The sequence below is a fragment of the Bactrocera dorsalis genome, chromosome 6 (genome assembly GCF_023373825.1).
Source record: "Bactrocera dorsalis isolate Fly_Bdor chromosome 6, ASM2337382v1, whole genome shotgun sequence".
Lineage (NCBI taxonomy): Eukaryota > Metazoa > Arthropoda > Insecta > Diptera > Tephritidae > Bactrocera > Bactrocera dorsalis.
The window spans coordinates 39,385,437-39,404,604 of NC_064308.1; the positions used below are offsets into that span (position 1 = coordinate 39,385,437).

The 19,168-nt window shown below is 40.0% G+C and overlaps 1 protein-coding gene across 5 annotated transcripts in view; it reads left to right on the forward strand.

Annotated features, from left to right (window-relative positions):
* Positions 1–19,168, forward strand: part of LOC105223446 (calcium/calmodulin-dependent protein kinase type 1) — a 512,064-nt gene that overhangs the window by 12,096 nt on the left and 480,800 nt on the right. The window lies entirely within an intron of this gene.

Consider the following 19,168-nt stretch of genomic DNA (forward strand, 5'->3'; position numbering starts at 1 on the left):
TGTTTTAATTAAAAGTTAGAGTTCGATGTAATTATTTAAGTATCCGTTGATATTCCACTGAAGGATGGATAACATGGATAGAAAAATAAAGAAAAAATAATAATGTGAGGTTATGGGAATTTTTTTTTATTTTTTATTTTATTTTATTAAAGCTTACATAAACAAATTATTATATAAACTATAGTACGCAGCACTAGCATCATAGGCTTTCGGCTGACTGGTGGGAAAATAGTTGGGTTCATTAAAAGCTGGGCAGGATCATCATTGTTGATAGAGATTATATAAGCTGTCTTCCATATTGTCTTTTTAAAAAGGCAGTCCAGATTCAGGCAATATGTTTTTATCGGAGTCTTTTTCTTACATATTGACAATGTTGCTTAAATGAATACTTAGAGTCTAATATTAAGCCTAGGGACTTAAAACTATCTGTACAGATTAAATTTATATTATTAACGGTAAGTGTGGGTGTATTACAATGATGTTTCTTACAAATATGTAATAACTTAGATTTAGAGGAAGAAATTGACGTGCCCGAAGAACCGAACCAATGGAATAAGAGGGATAAGATTTTAGAAAAGGAAGACGTAACAACGGACAAATCGGAGGAATTAGAAAATAATACTAAATCATCAGCATAGTTTTGGTGACTGATATAAGGGATAAAATTGTACTGATTTTGAAGAGCAAATTCTAAGGCTATATCTTGCGGATATAGTAGATTGCCACGAGGAAAATTGAGGAGAGAAATCGAAAAAAAGGAGGTTAAACTAGTGAACTTTTGAAGTAACTTAAAGTGAAAGATTCATTAGGAGGGGAATAGGCACAAATAATGATGAGTTTATAAAAGTTAGAGTTCGATGTAATTATTAAGTATCCGTTCATATACCACTGAAGGATGGATAACATGGATAGAAAAATAAAGAAAAAATAATAACGTGAGGTTATGGGAATTTATTGTTCCATCAACGAGGGTGACGGAGATGAAAGGGAGGAGGAAGTTGGATGGGTTTTATGAGCAAGAGGGGAGATGGCAAAAGATGCCAAGGGAGATAAGGTGTGTGAGGAGGGCGATGAGATGTTGGAAAGAGGAGAGAAAGATGGGGAGGGGGAAGAATCCAAGGATGGAGGGTATAGAAGAGGGGAGTTCTTTGAAGTTTCTGGAAGTTCACTGTGATGCAATGGATTGTTGGTGGAGGATGAGTCGTTGTTAGTTTTTGTTGTTGTTGCGTTATTATTGAGGTTAGAGTTTTTTGATATTGAAGTATTATCTTTGTTATTAGGATTTTTTGAATTTGAATTTATATCGCTGTTAGTTTGAATTTTTGCCACGTTGGCGAAGGAGAAGGGGGATGGGGTGGAAGGATGTTGATTTTTATACATGGTAATGGCGTCCCGCATGGTGCATTTGTGTATAGTTTTAATCTTTAATATTTCTTTCGATTGAATAAATTTAGGGCAAGCGTTTGAGGACGAGGGGTGTTCGCCTGCGCAGTTAGCGCAGTAAACTCTGGTGCAATCAGAAGGAGGAGAGTGGTTAGGAGGAAGGTTGCAAATGACACAGGAAGGAGTTTTTACGCAGTGTTTAGCGGTGTGTCCTAATAGCTGACAAGTTTTGCAGCGCATAGGATTAGGGTAGTACGGACGGACATCAAGGGCTCTCCAGGCTACATCAATTCTGTTAGGAAGTGTATATTTATTGAATGTTAATAATACGGCATAAATTGTGCCCTTGACTGAGTTAAGGGTGCTGTGAAGAGCGGCTTCAACAGCACCTGCACCGGGTAGATTCTTAGTGAAAAGGAATTTATAAGCAATTTTTTGATTTTTTACAAGGAGGAGTAGGCTGCCATCACGAAGTGACGAGATGTTGTTAATATCTTTATTGATAGATTGAATACCTTTATAAATCGCGAAGCAGGAGATGGATGTAATAGGTTTACTGGCATCCCGCGACTTAATGACGAGGTATTTGGGGTCATCCTTCTTTGTTATGGGGAGTTCCGGAAATAGGTCCAACGTTGTTTGTTCAGGATTTTTTCTTTTAGTCTTCTGGGCTGACGATAATAGGGCAAACCTATTATCACCCAGATTGTTGGCCCCAGGGGGCATTGTGAAAATATTACTTCTTATGTATGCAATAATGTATGAATGTAGCACAAGTTAAGAATAAGGAATAAACACAACGAGAAATTAACAGTAAAAAAGTTTTTTGTGCACAACTGTAAAGTAGCGTTATAACACAGACACCGCTAGAATGCAGATGCTCAACAACAGCACTAGCGAGAGAAAAAAAAGATGCGACCGTACGGTATGACAACACGGTTTCGACTGTCGTGCAAATTACTTTTCCAGATGTCATATACATTCGCTTAAAGCACAAGTAGTATGGGACTACCAGCTGAAGCTTCGCGATGTAGTTGTTGGTTATTGTGGTTCAACTCACGATTCCAAAATATTTAAAAAATTTTAATTTGTTAAAAACCGCACTAAGTTTTTTCGGGACAGGAATGTCTTGCAGGTGATTCTGCATATCCACTTAAGTAATGCTTAACACTTGATTCAACAAAAAAGAAAGAGTTAAATTTATGGCACAGCAAGTACCGCGTTAGAGTCTAGCACTACTTTGGTGTATTAACAGGCAGATTCAGTAGCGTAAAATTGCAGGACATAGAAAAAACAACGCTTCCTCCAGGGTTAAAGAGGTGGACCATGAACTACCTGAGTGGTCGCCAGTCATCCGTACTATTTCGAGGCGAAACATCTAAACTGAGAAGAATTAAACAGGGGGTTCCGCAGGGTGGTGTCCTCTCCCCACTACTGTTTAACTTCTATATCTCGAAACTCCCACAACCACCAGAGGGGGTCTCCATAACCTCGTACGCTGATGACTGCACGATATTGACGTCGGGCAATGGAATCGATGGCATGTGTTCGAAAGTGAACAGCTACCTCTCCGACCTTTCTCGTTTCCTCACTGCACGGAATCTCCAACTTTCTTCCACCAAATCCACAGCGACTATATTCACAAACTGGACGAAGGAGTATAGACTTGAGCTTGATATTGCAGTCGATGGCGTCAAAATTCCGACTGTCAATAACCCTAAAATTTTAGGCGTAACCTTTGATAGTCTATGGTCCTTCACTCCCCATACGACCGCGATTATCGCCAAAGTACAGAGCCGCAACAAGATCCTCAAGTCGCTAGCCGGAAGCACATGGGGAAAAGACAAAGAAACGTTGTTGGCAACTTACAAGGCAATCGGCCGGCCGGTCCTCAACTACGCAGCACCGATATGGTCGCCTGGATGCAGTGGCACGCAGATGAGGAAACTACAGACCTGCCAGAACACAGCACTCCGGACTACGACGGGATGTCTCTTGATGTCTCCCATTGAACACCTCCATAGTGAGACGCGCATGCTTCCTGTAAAGGAGCATAATGAACTCCTCTCCAGGCAGTTCCTGCTGGGATGTTTCCGTAGAAATCACCCTTGCAGCCATCTGCTTGGAGCGGAGCCGCCTCCTAGGAGCATCAAGAGGTCATTCCTCGACTACGTCGACGACGTCGTACAGTACGCCGACCGAACTTCGGACGCTACAGACTTCAGACAGGTACTGACCGCCATTCACAGTGGAGCCATTAACACCTTCACCGACTCCCTTCCCGTGAATGGCGTTCTTGGAGTCAAAGCACCACCTATTGCAGATGAAGAGCTCCAGTTGCCGCGAGAAACGCGAGTGACCCTAGCGCAACTTCGTTCTGGGTATTGTAGCAGGTTAAACTCCTACTTATCCAGAATCGACCCCGACATATCCAATATATGTCCTGCATGCAACGAGTCTCCGCATGACACTGGCCACCTCTTTGCATGCCCCACAAACCCAACTCATCTAACACCTTCCTCCCTTTGGTCCGACCCCGTCGAAACAGCGCGTTTCCTGGGCCTACCGTTAGATGACCTCGACGACAACACAGATGACCCTTACCATCCTAACGGGGATTAGCATATCCGTTAAAACAACAACAAAGCGTATCAAAAGTGAATAAAGTCAGAAATTCTGTAATAGATAGTTTTTAGTCTGTTGCGTCCTCCATAATATTTTAATTCATCTCACGGACATTGGGAATTTGTGGAAACCTCTTTAAATGTATCTGAAGCTGCAGACAAATTTGAAGAGTTAGCACTAGTTTTGAAATGAAAATGGTGCTGTAAATCCTTATGTTTCAGAATAATACACATTTTTAAAAAATAATTATTTATTCATGTAATTAATATAATAAATATTTGGCGTACTCACAACGTGTCATAAAGCATCGTAAAATAATCAAATTATAAATTGCGTACTAAAATAAGTTTAAGCAAATATAACTCTGAACGCTATGTTTTCGGATCGTTATAACTTATAATTTTATGAGACTATGTGAAATCCCTAATTATGTTTTTGTTTATACTTTAGTCTCTATTAAATTTTAATTTAAGCTCTAAGACAGCAGGTCGTTCTTTTTGTTCTAACTCCAGCTTTTTTATTTCGAGAGCCTGTGCCAACTCTTGTTTTTTAAGATTTTACTTTTGCTGGTCATATAAAAGCCGTGTTCTCTTATTATCAACTTTTTGTTGTTTAATGCTCAGGCGCATTTCATAACAAGAATCTCTTTTTTTTTTTTTGGTATCAGAAAAGTGGCACGATTACGATTCTTTCGGCGCCGTGATTTAATGGTACGGATGGATAGAGGAAGTCCCCAGGATTAAAAAATATATACGCATATACCGTCCTCAGACTCATAGTTTTCGAGATATTTCACTTTAAAGTTCCACAATTTTACATGCAATTCACTCTTATTTTGTTTTGTTTTTCCTTACATGTCGTGACAAATACCAGTGTTGCCACATATTATGTTTTAAAAAAACTATTAAAAATTGTTATGTTTAACATATATAAAGAAAATGGTACATATGATTTTTGTATCTTATCTTAACACGTTGACAGACACTTGCGTCTATAGCCGTCAAAGCGAAGTTCACTATGTGGCATGACGGCGACAGCCGTCTAAAACGAAACGGTCGTTTACAGACACTGCGGCGATCGCAGCACAAATGTGCATTTACCGGCGTACAAGTAGAAGCCTATTGTCGTGTTTTGGAAACAATTGGAAACAACCTAATTAAAGGTGCTGAATTATTCAAAATTAAGTTTATTTAATCAGAAATAGTAAAACTATACTTTAAATATTCTAAAAATTACAAAAACACATAGTGTCAATTTTCGAACTTTACTTGTTCCTACTGTCCGTCAATGTGTTAATTGATAAATAAAGGTTGTGTAAATTCTTCCTAATGCATTAGTTGATAACACATCTAGATGCCCATCTACTGGTTGGCCTTGCTTTCTGCGCAACTATGTCATCGACGATGCATTCCAGGTATAATATCAAGGTATTTCCGAATAAAGCAATGTTCTCGCAAACGGATCACTGACGAAAGTTGAGAAAAAATCGTAAATGTTATTTTTGTTGCTGGCGGTGTTTCCACTGGCTGTACTGTATTCTCTGGGTTGAAATACACTCTTTCGTCATTCTCCAAATTAACTGCGAGACACACAACATTCGGAAAACGTTCATGAATTGCAAAAGTAAATATCCTACAAAGGGCTTTGTTGCAGTTCACGTATCGACCGTACCGTTCAAGACCAATAACCGCCATGTTGTTTCCTTTGGTGACGTAATTACAAACGTATTTTAGCGATTACACCAAACTGCAATATTTAACATTGACATGAGTTTTGAATGTGAATTAGAAAATAATGGTGAATATAGTACGACTCATGTGTTGTTAACTTCGATATTCACTTTTCTAAATTGAGTGCTGAATGTTCTGCCATTGTCGTCTGGTGAGCGACGCCGATAGAGTGGATATCCACCATTTCTAGTTTGTGTTTCCGAAAGAAAAGCACGTGGATAGTGTTTCGTACATTTATTGTCAGACATACAAACCGAAGTGGGATTGTGGTGTCCGCAAGGTCCATGAACCATATTGGTTTTCATCACTTCGTATAATACTGGATCTTTCTCTGCATCAGGAATTTCCGCAGAAATGATTTCATCAATTTGAGCTGGTGGAACCACTATCCACCATCCAAAGAAGAATGTGTGCAAACCTCTCTTTTGCCCCTCAACAGAGTACATCTAGCATCTAATAGCACCATATATACATACGTTGCTTCAAGATAAAGTCCATTAAACATCGTAACTTTAGTTTTAAAAGTCGTGCAGTGACATCGTGACGATCGTTTGCTGATTGGCCACGATCCATAATTCCGCACGTATGTCACCGCATTCTGGGAGTACTTCTTGCCTTGCCTTGGGCTGCCATACGTTGATGGCAAAACGATCGCCGACCGATATTAGGGCGACCTCTTCGTGGCTTCGTAACAAATTTCAATCTGCAATTGACCTCTTTGTGTGGAACACACGTAAAGTTTTCACTGAATAATTTTCAATAATTTTCCCTTGAATAGCCGGAAGAAAAAAGCAAGCGACCGAAATTGAACGATTCAAATAATTTACAAATCAAAATATTGAAAAACAAAAATTGAAAAAAGAAATTGTATGGAAAAAAGTTACTTTTTGGAAATATCCAATTTTCCGACTTTTCCTTATGAAAGGTATTTTTATTTCTAAACCTTCCCTGATCCACAACGAACAATCTCTGTAAATTTCATCAAGATTGAAGCAGCCGTTCTCTTAGCGTTATTAACAAACATTCCATAGCCAAAATTGAAAATTGTATTAAATAGTTATTACAGCATTTTATGCTTTTGGAACCCGTTTTGACCTCTTGTCACCCTGACTCAACATGATTCACCAGAGGCGGCCATGATGGTTTTATTGTGAACGTACACTTGGGGTGTAGGTTTCTACTGTGAATGGTCAATCTATCAATGCTGTGTCAATATATTAACGGGTGCTCCCACACCATCTTCTGTCTCATTTACACACTAATTTGTCCTAAATGCATTTTTTTAATACCTCACTGTTTGATTTTTTATAATTTTCAAACATGCAAACCTTGTTCTGACAATAACAAACACATTAAAAAAAGAATTATCAAATTTGGTTCAGTCGTATGAAAGTTATGAGCGTGCATACAGTTTGGCGATTCATTTTTATTTATATAGATATGAAACAGAAAAATTTTTGATTATATTTTAAGGATACAAAGTATGGCAATACTGCTATTTGTAATAAATGTAAACACACAAATCTCTTGAAAGTTTGAATGTGCAAAATAGTTTTTAAAATATATTTATTTTCTTAAAAAATACACAATTAGTGTAAATTTTTGATATATTTGAATGTGTGCAGTGTAATTAAATATATAATAGGTTGTTAAAAAAGTCTTGCGGTATTTTTATTCAATTTTCAATTGCTCATAAAATTGGTTACAATAATGCGATTCAAGTCAAATATGCGCCGTTTTGTTCGATGACGCGTTCCCAACGAGATACCAACTTCATAATGGCCCTCTCATAGAAGCTCGCTTCCCTATTGGCAAAAAACTCGGAGAGCCAATTTTCACAGGACTCTCTTGTGGCCAACTTCAGACTACCAAGCGCGTTCGCCATGGACAGAAACAGGTGGTAATCACTTGGTACGAGATCCGGACTATATGGTGGATGCAAAAGAACCTCCCATCCGAGCTCCCGGAGCTTCTGGGGCGTCACTAAAGATGTGTGTGGCCTGGCGTTGTCTTGATGGTCAAAGATGGCCTCTTCTGCATGAGTGCTGTTTTCAAGCGGTCCAGTTGTTGGCAGTACAGGTCCCAATTGAGCGTTTGGCCATAGGGGAGCAGCTCATAGTGGATTATTCCCTGCCAATCCCACCAAACACACAGAAGAACCTTCCTGGCCGTCAATACAGGCTTGGCCACCGTCTGGACCGCTTCACCGCTTTTCAACCTCGACCGTTTGCGCCTTACGTTATCGTAAGTGACCCACTTTTCATCGCCAGTCACCATACGCTTCAAAAACGGGTCGATTTTGTTGCGGTTCAGAAGCGATTCGCATGCGTCGATACGGTCAAAGATGTTTTTTTGCGTCAATTCGTGTGGCACCCATACATCGAGCTTCTTAGGGACTCCAAGCTTCTTCAAATGATTTATAACGGTTTGATGACTCATGCCCAGCTCTTGACCGATGCTACGGCTGCTACTATGCCGGTTTCTTTCGACCAATTCAGCGATTTTATCGCAATTTTCGACGACAGGCCTTCCGGAGCGTGGCGCATCTTCGACCACCTCTACACCAGAACGAAAACGTTGAAACCATCGTTGTGCGGTGGAAATGGAAACTGTATCGGGTCCATAAACTGCACAAATTTTATTGGCGGCTTGAGATGCATTTTTGCCTTTATCGTAGTAGTACTGTAAAATATGCCGTATTTTCTCTTTAGTTTGCTCCATGTTTGCGACGCTATAACTCACGAACGACTTAAAAGAAACGACAATCAATCAAACACGTGTTAGCGCGTGTTAGCGTGACCCGATGCGACGAATAAAACTAGAACTACGCGCTCTCAGAGCCAACTAGCGAAAATACCGCAAGACAACCTATTATTAATTGAAAAATGTGTGAAAAGTGGGTTAAACATAGTGAAATAACGAGCATTGTTTTTACAAATTTCTTAACTTTAAACAGAAATATCTCGAAAACTATGAGGAGGGTATATGTGTATACATTTTTTAATCCTGAGGACCTCCTCATCCATCCGTATCATCAAATCGTAATATTGCCAAATCGAAAAATACGCACTTAAGATAGTTGAAATGTTGAAATTTAAACGCAAATATCTAAAAACTGTAAGCTTCCCGCTGCTATATCTAAATATAGGATATTCTCGATCTGGAGAAGTTGTACTTTTTGCCTATACCCATTTTATCCCTCAAGAGGTATTCTAAAGCCGACACAAAAAAATTGATGAATTGTTGGTGGATATAAAATTGAACTATGTGATGAAAAAGTCAAAGTATGACGCGGATTGTATATTTGCGGCACCCTCGGACTTTATTTCTTTCTAAATAAGGCAGGAAATACCGTTATCATCATTAACGAGCGTCGTAACATTTTGACCGATTCTTTTACCCGGATTTGAAAAAATCGACCCAGCGACATAGACACGTTGGGTGCAAAGTAAAGTAGCCCCCAAGATCATGCGACTTACGCCTTTAGAGTGGAGGTCTTCTTTTTCCTCTTCTTCCACCGGCGGGTACTGAATCGAAAACTTTCGAAGCTAGATATTTCTCTTCCATCCGGACAACATAATCTAGCCAGCGCAGCTGCTGTCTCTTGATTTGCTGAACTAAGTTAATGTCGCCGTATAGCCGTATATTCCATACAGCTCATCGTTCCATAGACTGCACTACTCACCGTCGTCAATGCGCAAAGAACCATAAATCTTCCTTAAAACCTTCTAAGGCCGATTCATCAGATGATATCATTGTCCATGCCTCCGCACCATATAACAGAACGGGAAGGATGAGGAACTTGTAGACAATTCCCACGACAGCCGGTTCTACGCACCGGAATTGATTCGGATTTTATCCGACCAAGGGCGATCGGCGATCTAAAAAAAACAAAGAAGGACTTGTAGAGTTTGGTCTTTGTTCGTCAATAGACGACTTGACTTCTCAATTACTTACTTACTCCACTGTAACACCTGTTGGTAAGAGTGATTCTGCGTTGGATATCAGGGCTAATATTGTTGTTGGTGTTCGTCCTGGTTCCAAGATAGACAAAATTAGCTGCAAAGTTATGCCTTCCAACAGTGACGTGCAAGTGAAGTCGTGAATGCGATGACTGTTTGATGACAGAGATACTTCGTCTTGTCCTCATTCTCAACCAGAATGCAATTATATACAATTTTTATTTCTTCATGGATCGTATTTATCAAATCAATGAAGAAAGATGAAATTACTTATATAGAGTCTGATCAACGTCGAAGTTGGCGACATAGCTGGAGGACGAGTGAAGACCTGGTTGTACCCGTAATATCCAAAACAATTTGCCGTAACAGATTCAACTCAATACTAATATTTTAACATGTTAATGATAAATAATAAAATCTCGGAAAACTACAAAGACCGGCTATTCAAAATACGCCCTATGATTGACGCTTTGAACAAACTTTTTCAGCATGAGTATCATGGAAACAAGGAGTTTTCAGTAGACGAAACTATAATTATTTTCAAGTGCAGAAGCTGTATGAAACAATATTACCACATGAAACCAAGCGTGGTTATTACTTGTGATGTTTGTCGGATCAGTTGGCTATATTAAGGGGCTATACCAGTGTGACGCATGAAAAATTAAGCGATTTTCGTGAGTTTTTTAAGAGAAAGTACGCGACTAAATATTTCAAACTTCTTTGAACGTAATAAGGTATATTTTCAGCTATATTCTAAGATTTTTTTTTTTTACAAAAATGTTAAAAAATAACGGAGTTATGAGCTCTCTTCGGAGGTGCCAAAAAAAGTGTCCCAACTGCTGGCATGATTCTGGTCGAATGAGTAGCTCAAACAAAAAAAATTGAGGAGATTATTAAACTTAAAAATATTTCCTATACAGTGAACTACGATCTTTGAAAAATATCAAAAATTATGAAAATGGCGTAATTTTGAAAAAAAAAAAAATTTTTTTACGAAAAAAATGGTCGTTTTTTTTTAATGTCAAATTGACAGCTTTCAACCAATCAAAAAGATCGTATTCAACTATACCCAGTTTTAATTTGAAGTCGATCGGTCAATTTCTCGTTGAGTTATGTCAACAATTTTGAAAAATGTCGTTTCGAGAAAAACGCGTTTAGAGTTTTACTTATATATGTTTGCACCTCTGAGCGGTCGCCGTTTAGAACGCTGCTATTCAAAAACTATTCAAGATACGACCTTGCCGATTTCACATTATATTTTTGAATATATAAACTCGAAAAAGCAAAAAAAAACTTTTTTTTTAAAGTGTCACACTGGTATAGCTCCTTAAAAAGTTTCTAATACGAGTATACCAAGGAAAATATGAAAATGTTGAAGCAAAGTACGAAGGATTTGGTCTCGGAGAGAGAGTGGCTTGTTCCTCAGAGAAGATGAGCGGGGCTAGAACAAATATGTGTACTTTGACAATTATTCTACATCCGTTAGACTCCTAAAATTCCTCCAAATTCTGAAAGTATTTGTAAGTGGAACAATTACAGGCAATCGAAAGGATTTCTTTCAAACACAAAGCCAGGCAAGCATATGAAAAGAGACGAGTTTGATTCACGATCAACAACAAATGGATAGATAAGAAGTACCTACGGGATAGGCAGGCGTTTTAAAAAATGGTGGCATAGATTGTTTGGGAGCTTTTGGAAATAACGTTCATTCTTATGATGTATACTGTCGAACATATGAAAAAATCACTCTGCTGAATTATAGACGGTCCGTTGCTTAACGCCTAATGACGCAAAAGGATATTGCTGCCAATAAAAGGAGCTTGAGTCAGACCCCAACACAGTCAAGCAAACACGTTCGACTTGGGAGTACATTGGCCAATATTTGTTGAAACCCGAAGAAGATGTGATACGTGCAGCCAACATTGTGGTATATTGATATATATATATATACGGTATATATTGCTATGAAAAAATAACTGTTTCGCGAATATAATGGCATTAACAATGGAAAACTTTTCAGCTCCTCAAAAGTTGACCGTACTTCTAAGTACCATATCCTTTTTGTAATTTGCAGTATTCTTGAAATTTATTTTGACACAACATATTAATACATGATACACATGTAAACAATAAGTTAAATAAGAAGAATATGTAGTGCATTAAATGTCAAAAGCAATGGTAAGCAACAAAATTGTAATATGAAGTTTTCTCATAAAAATCTGAAAATCATTGCCTATCAAAGAAAGCTCATAAATTAGAGTATACATAACACTAATATTAATATACAAAACATACATTCTCCAAATGTTAATGCACACAAGCTTCAACCGGTAAGAAACTATCAAGCGTGTGTACGTATGTATGTGTATAAGTGCGTTAGATGCACTAATCTAAAGAGTTGTAAAATATCAATGTGTTGGGATCTGAAGCATATAATAAGAATATATTATATGTTTACACATACGTACATTAAGCATACGCACATATACATACGTACTTAGATAAGAAATTAGAATTAAATATTTTGATAAAAATTTGAATAAATAAATTTTGAGTCAAACGCGAACTCTTAGCGTACAGGTCAAAACAAAGTATTTTTCTGTACACGCCGACTAATTTGAATAGCTCGGGCGGTAATCTATTGTTGTTGTTGTTGTTGTTAAAGGTTAGCTAATCCCCGTTAGAATGGTAGGGGTTGTTTGTGTTGTCGTCGAGGTCATCTAACGGTAGGCCCAAGAAACATGCTGTTTCGACGGGGTCGGACCAAAGGGAGGAAGGTGTTAGATGGGTAGGGTTTGTAAGGCATGCAAAGAGGTGGCCAGTGTCATGCGGAGACTCGTTGCATGCAGGACATACATTAGGTATGTCGGGGTCGATTCTGGATAAGTAGGAGTTTAACCTGCTACAGTATCCAGAACGAAGTAGCGCTAGGGTCAGTCGCGTTTCTCGCGGCAACTGGAGCTCTTCGTCTGCAATAGGGGGTGGTTTGACTCCAAGAACGCCATTCACGGGTAGGGAGTCGGTGAAGGTGTTGATGGCTCCACTGTGAATGGCGGTCAGTGCCTGTCGAAAGTTTGTCGCGTCCGAAGTCCGTACTGTTCGATGTCGTCGACATAGTCGAGGAATGACCTCTTGAGGTGGTTCCGCTCCAAGCAGGTGGCTGCAAGGGTGATTCCTGCGGAAACAACCCAGCAGGAACTGCCTGGAGAGGAGTTGATTATGCTCCTTTACAGGAAGCATGCGCGTCTCACTGTGGAGGTGTTCAATGGGAGACATCAAGAGGCATCCCGTCGTGGTCCAGAGTGCTGTATTCTGACAGGTCTGAAGTTTCCTCATCTGCGTACCACATGCATTTGTTGCGGCTCTGTACCTTGGCGATAATCGCGGTCGTATGGGGAGAGAAGGAGCATAGACTATCAAGGGTTACGCCTAAAATCTTAGGGTTATTGACAGTCGGAATTTTGACGCCATCGACTGCAATATTAAGTTCAAGTCTAAACTCCTTCGTCCAGTTTGTGAATATGCTCGCTGTGGATTTGGTGGGTGAAAGTTGGAGGTTTCGTGCAGTGAGGAAACGAGAAAGGTCGGAGAGGTAGCTGTTTACTTTCGAACACATGCCATCGATTCCATTGCCCGACGTCAATATCGTGCAGTCATCTGCGTACGAGGTTATGGAAACCCCTTCTGGTGGTTCAGGAAGTTTCGAGATATAGAAGTTAAACAGTAACGGGGAGAGGACACCACCCTGCGGAACCTCCTGTTTAATTCTTCTCAGTTTAGATGTTTCACCTCGAAATAGTACGGATGACTGACGTCCGATCAGATGGTTCATGGTCCACCTCCTTAGCCCTGGAGGAAGAGTGGTTTTTTCGATGTCCTGCAGTAGCGTTGTGTAATTGACCGTGTCAAAAGCTTTTGACAGGTCCAACGCTACGAGGATCGTTCTTTCGCAGGGTGGTTTCTGGTTGAGGCCACGAACTATCTGGGCGTTTATGACGCTAAGTGCTGCAGGACTTCAGGTGCTCTATCCATTTCGTCCGCTTATGTTGATTTACCTTACGCCGAATCTCCAAATTGAGATCCCTTATTCGGGGATCCCCGGTCAAAGGTCGCAGTGCATTCCTCAACTTTCTTTCATTCATTCATTCGGCTGGGAAATTGGGGTGGATTTCCGCTATTCTTCCAGCCGGGATGAAGCGAGCGGTAGCTGCTGCGATCACCTTGCGGAATTGACGCTCGCCAACGCATACGTCCATAGGAATGGGTAGAGCGTTGAAGCTGCTCTCGGTAAATTCTGTGAAGCCGACCCAATTAGCTTTTTTAAAGTTAAAGAAGGTACGGTTGTCCACAGAAACGCAATCAGGAGGCTACTCGATCGAGATAATTATGGGCAGATGGTCTGACGCGAGAGTTAGCATAGGTCGCCAGGTTATGCTATTTATCAGACCACCACTAGCAATGGCCTCTCCTTTTTTTGTCTGCATACGCGTCTCGCTTCCCTCTTCTAGGTATTTGCGTGCTTTTTTTGCTATACAAACGCAGGCGCGCATCTTTGCTCCAATAAGATGGTGGTCCGAGTTGATGTTAGGTCCTTCTACCGAACGCACGTTAAAGACATTGGAGACTTGGGCGTCCATCTATCACAGCATGATCGATCTAGCTTTGAACTTTTCTATCTAGATACTTTATTTTCTATTGCAAAGATGCCCACTCTGGCGTTAAAAACGTCAAATTAAATCACAATTTTTACATCGTGGCTATTGCAGTCGTCATAAGTGCGCTCTAGCCGCTCATAAAAGGCATCTCTTTCATGACGTCCTTCTCTTGCGTCGAGGCGTGGTCGCAAATCAGTGTTATGTTAGTAAATTTTACTCTGGTGCGAATTGTAGCTAGACGCTCGTCCGCCAAAGTAAATGCCAGGATCCGGCGACTGACTTTTTCTCCCACCGCGAATCCCTAACCGAATTCGTGCTCCGTTATATGGTCGGTGCAGTAAACATTACAAAAATCTAATCGTCTCTCCTTGTCCCGTCGATCGAATTCTTTACTTTTAAGAGGACGTCAACCAATTTAAAGACCGGTTACCGGTAATTTCTACATTTCGAGTTTTCCTCAACCGCCAGATGAAATTTCTATCTCATCGTATGCTGATATTTGCATGATAATGACTTCGGGCAATGGAATCAAAACTAATAGACTACCCTCTGACTTTTCTTGCTTCTGCGCTGGAAAGAGCCTCACACTCTCCCCACTCAATGTACAGCGACCATGTTCACAAATTATACAAAGAAGTACACACCAGAAATTGCTATTGCTGACGTTAAAATTCCGACTGTCAATTATTCTTCGATTTTTTGATTGTAGTGGCGGTAGAACGGTTATGAACCAAGTAGCTAAAGAAGATACAGAAAGTTTAGAACATTGCGTTTCGTGATAGCTTCCTCTCCACCCAGAAATTTTTGTTTCAATATCTCAATGTCATCTGTTGATTCTGCTGATCAAAACTTTCACCTTACGTCACAGGAGATATGGTGTGAGGCTGCGGACTTCTGAAATAACCTTTTGGCAGTCTCAAAGAAATAAGAATACGTGGTTATAATTATTCTAAGAACTCTGTTAAGAATTTCGATGCAATTGACTACCATTGTTAATTTGCTTTTAACAGATGAGATTGCCCGAAGTGTCGCGGAATTGTCGCTGATAAAGACATAAGTTCACCACGATAGTTTTCCTCTAGATAATTCTAGATAATCTCTGTACATCTTTTAAAGGCGTACACCTTAAAAATGCTTGGAATCCGGCCCTTGAGCACCGACAATTTGCTACATGGTTGTACTCAGCCCTATCACGCATTCCATCGTAGACTGTTTTTTCGGGAAAAATACGAAATTGCTATCATGGAATTCGAACAATTCTGAACGTAAGTTCCAAATTCGTAGAGTGGCATTCACTGACTTCACTCGAAACGGAAAATATAGAACTTTATCGGAATTTTTGTACGACAATTTTTTGCTAGCGGAGAAATAAATATAAAAAAGAAAAATGTAAGTTTTTATTGAATTCAAACTATAACATATTTGTTACCAGTAAAATAATCTTTAATGCGATTTTCGCAGATCCAAAGTAATTACCACCAAGCAGCTATATGCACTAAAGGTTGAGCTGTTACAACGAAAACCTGAAATGGCGCAGGGTTTTACCAAGTGCCCTAAAGAAGTGGCAGCTTTTTGGAACAATATGACCCAAGAACAATCATGGTATTGATACTAAAGTATCCTTTGCGGTTATAATAGAGAAATTTATCTTTCGTTGGAGTAACGAGTTTAATATGTGTCCCACCTACACACAAAATCGCGCCTGGAAATGCGTATTTCTGAAAAAATCCTTTTTCGCTTCACTTTTTTCAACGTTACTTAACTCGAGGTTTATCCACTGAGGGCACAAATGGGACTGGAGCAATCCCAATACTTTTAAGATGCAACAAAATGTTGACAGCCATTGGAATATCGAAGTCTTTACCCACTCCATGCTGATAGCCTCCTTCAGCTAAAAACCGTAAAACCGAAGACAATCGATGAAGTAAAGATAGAACATCGAGAGCATGCGATAGCTTTTAATAAACCTATTTTAGAAAAATATTTTTAATAAAATTTAACAATGAATTTTTGAGGATTCTTGAACTGTACATTGTTTCGTCCACATCGAAAGGGTTACTCTTGTCTCTCAGTGATTTTCGATGAATTTTTAGATCAAGCCGACTTCTCTCATGTCTTCCTCAAGCAACATAAATAAAAACGTTAGCATATCCATATTTTGTTCGTAAAATCAATTTGAATATAAACGATTTCAGTTTTATTAATCAAAATTTAAATTTTTTCTTCTACATAGCTGATTTCGAAATGTCAAAATTCAAAATTAAGTCTGATAGCACTGATAGCAAATTATGCGTATTCGTAGCATACATTCGTATTTGTAGCTTCGCTACGATGGACTGCGTGATAGGGCAGTCCCAATTCCATCTGCCGTTTCCGAGACATCTGTATACCATTGCAGATGTGTGTGCGAATGGAATTCTCTCAGTCGCCTTACTTCCAGTGAATTTTTGAACATTTTTTTTAAACATATTTTACTCCCAATATCGTCCTTAGAAAAAAGTGCCATACGTAGATTCTCCCCACTAGCCCAAGTGTTTCTGAGCTTATTTTGCCCTGTTCTTTCCAAGTTTTGATAAGATGCTTAGGTGACCCGCTTCGCCGTCATTTCTACAACGAGTAGGTTGTAACGAAAACATTCCTTTAAATGTATTGTATTTAATTTCCGTTTACGTTTTACTGTGGTTGACCCATAAATAATACTACAACTCCCATCTATATAATTTCTATTAGTTAGATTATAACTATTAGTTAATGAGATACAGCATTTTTGTGAAGCAACTTGTGTTAGTTTACAAAAAAAAAAATGGATCATAAAAGCATTTCGTGTGTTAATAAAGCATTGCATTTTTAGGGAAAATATTGTTGAATTTGTGCTCTGCACCAGGGAAATCAACCGTTGAAAAGAGATTTGCTATGTTGGAAAGAGTCGTAATGAGCACCGAGGCCAATGAAGGCAGTGAACAGTTCTGTGCAAAGTGGGTGCCTCGCAAGTTTATAATTTACCAAAAAAACGAGTTGCTGACACTGAATAGTGTTTGAGAGCTCTTTAATCGTAATAAAACCGCATTTTTTGGGATGCACGTGGTATAATATTCATCGACTGATTACTGAGCTAGTTATAATCCATTGCACTGTCTATTTGGTTGCAGTTCCCTTCTACTATTTCAAATATTTAACAATTGTATTATTTTTGAGGGTGGGTCAATTATAGTAGGCATACACTTCATCGTTTCCGTTTAAATAGTCCTCGCTAGAGACCTCCGATAATAAACGCGTCCGATCGCTGCCTAATTCAAAGTGCTACAGGGAGAACCGCGGCCTTCGACTCGGCTATTTATAGGCACGCTCCAGCCGTCCCGGCCGACGGGTATCGCCGCAAAAGCTACGTCCCGCAAATTTTTAAATCTGTAATATCTTCGAAAACATTCCTTTAAATCAATTGCTGTTATAGCCGAGTTAACAACAGCGCGCAAGTCGTTTCTTCTTTTCGCTACGTGGCGTCAATTGGATATTCCAAGCGAAACCAGGTTCTTCTCCACTTGGTCCTTCCAAAGGAGTGGAGGTCTTCCTCTTGCTCTGCTTCCACCGGCGGGTACTGCGTCGAATACGCTGTTTTTTTTTTAGATTGCCAAAAAAACAGGCCTTCCTATGCGTAGAACCGGCTGTCGTGGAAATTGCCGCTGTCTTTTAATTCGCTGAACTATGTCAATGTCATCGCATATCTCGTATAGCTCATCGTTCCATCGAATGCGATATTCGCCGTGGCCAACACGCAAAGGACCATAAATCTTTCGCAGAACTTTTCTCTCGAAAACTTGCAAAATCGACTCAATTCGTCTATATCATTACCATCGGCATACGCCAGGTTTGAAATCGACGAAGAGGTGGTGTGTGTCGGTTCTCCTTTCACGGGTTTTTCCAAGACTTGGCGCATGGTGAATATCTAGTCGGTTGTTGATTTGCCAAGTCTAATGCCACACTGATAAGGTCCAATCAGTTTGTTGACGGTGGGCTTTAATCTTTCACACAATACGCTCGATAGAACCTTTTATGCGATGTTGAGGAGGCTTATCCCACGGTAGTTGGTGTAGATTGTGTGTTCTCCTTTTTTATGGATTGGGCATAGCACACTTCTATTCCAATCGTTGGACATGCTTTCGTCCGACCATATCTTACAAAGAAGCTGATGCATGCTCCTTATCAGTTCTTCGCCGTCGTGTTTAAACAGATCGGCTGGCAATTCATCGGCCCCCGCCACTTTGTTCTTTAGGCGGGTAATTGCTGTTCGAATTTCTTCCTTGTCGGGCAATGAGATTTCTGCTCCATCGTCATCGATTGGGATATCGGGTTCGTCTTCTCCTGGTGTTGTGTGTTCACTGCCATTCAGCAGACTGGAGAAGTGTTCCCTCCATAATTTAAGTAGGCTCTGGGCATCGGTGACTAGATCACCTTTGGGGGTTGTACAAGAGTATGCTCCCGTCTTGAAACCTTCTGTAAGCCGCCGCATTTTTTCGTAGAATTTTGGAGCATTACCCCTGTCGGCCAGCTTATCAAGCTCTTCGTACTCACACATTTCGGCCTCTTTCTTTTTCTGTCTGCAAATGCGTCACGCTTCCCTCTCGGTATCTATCCCATCCCGCACGTGTTATGGTCGATCGTAACGTTCCGAGGTGTTGCCTGTTGAGCCTGTTTACCTTCCGCTGCGATACGGCACTCCTCGTCGTACTAGCTGTTCTTTTCCACTTTCCGAAAACCAATGGTTTCGGTTGCAGCTGTACGTAAGGAGTTTAAAATGCCTTTCCACAGTTCCCTT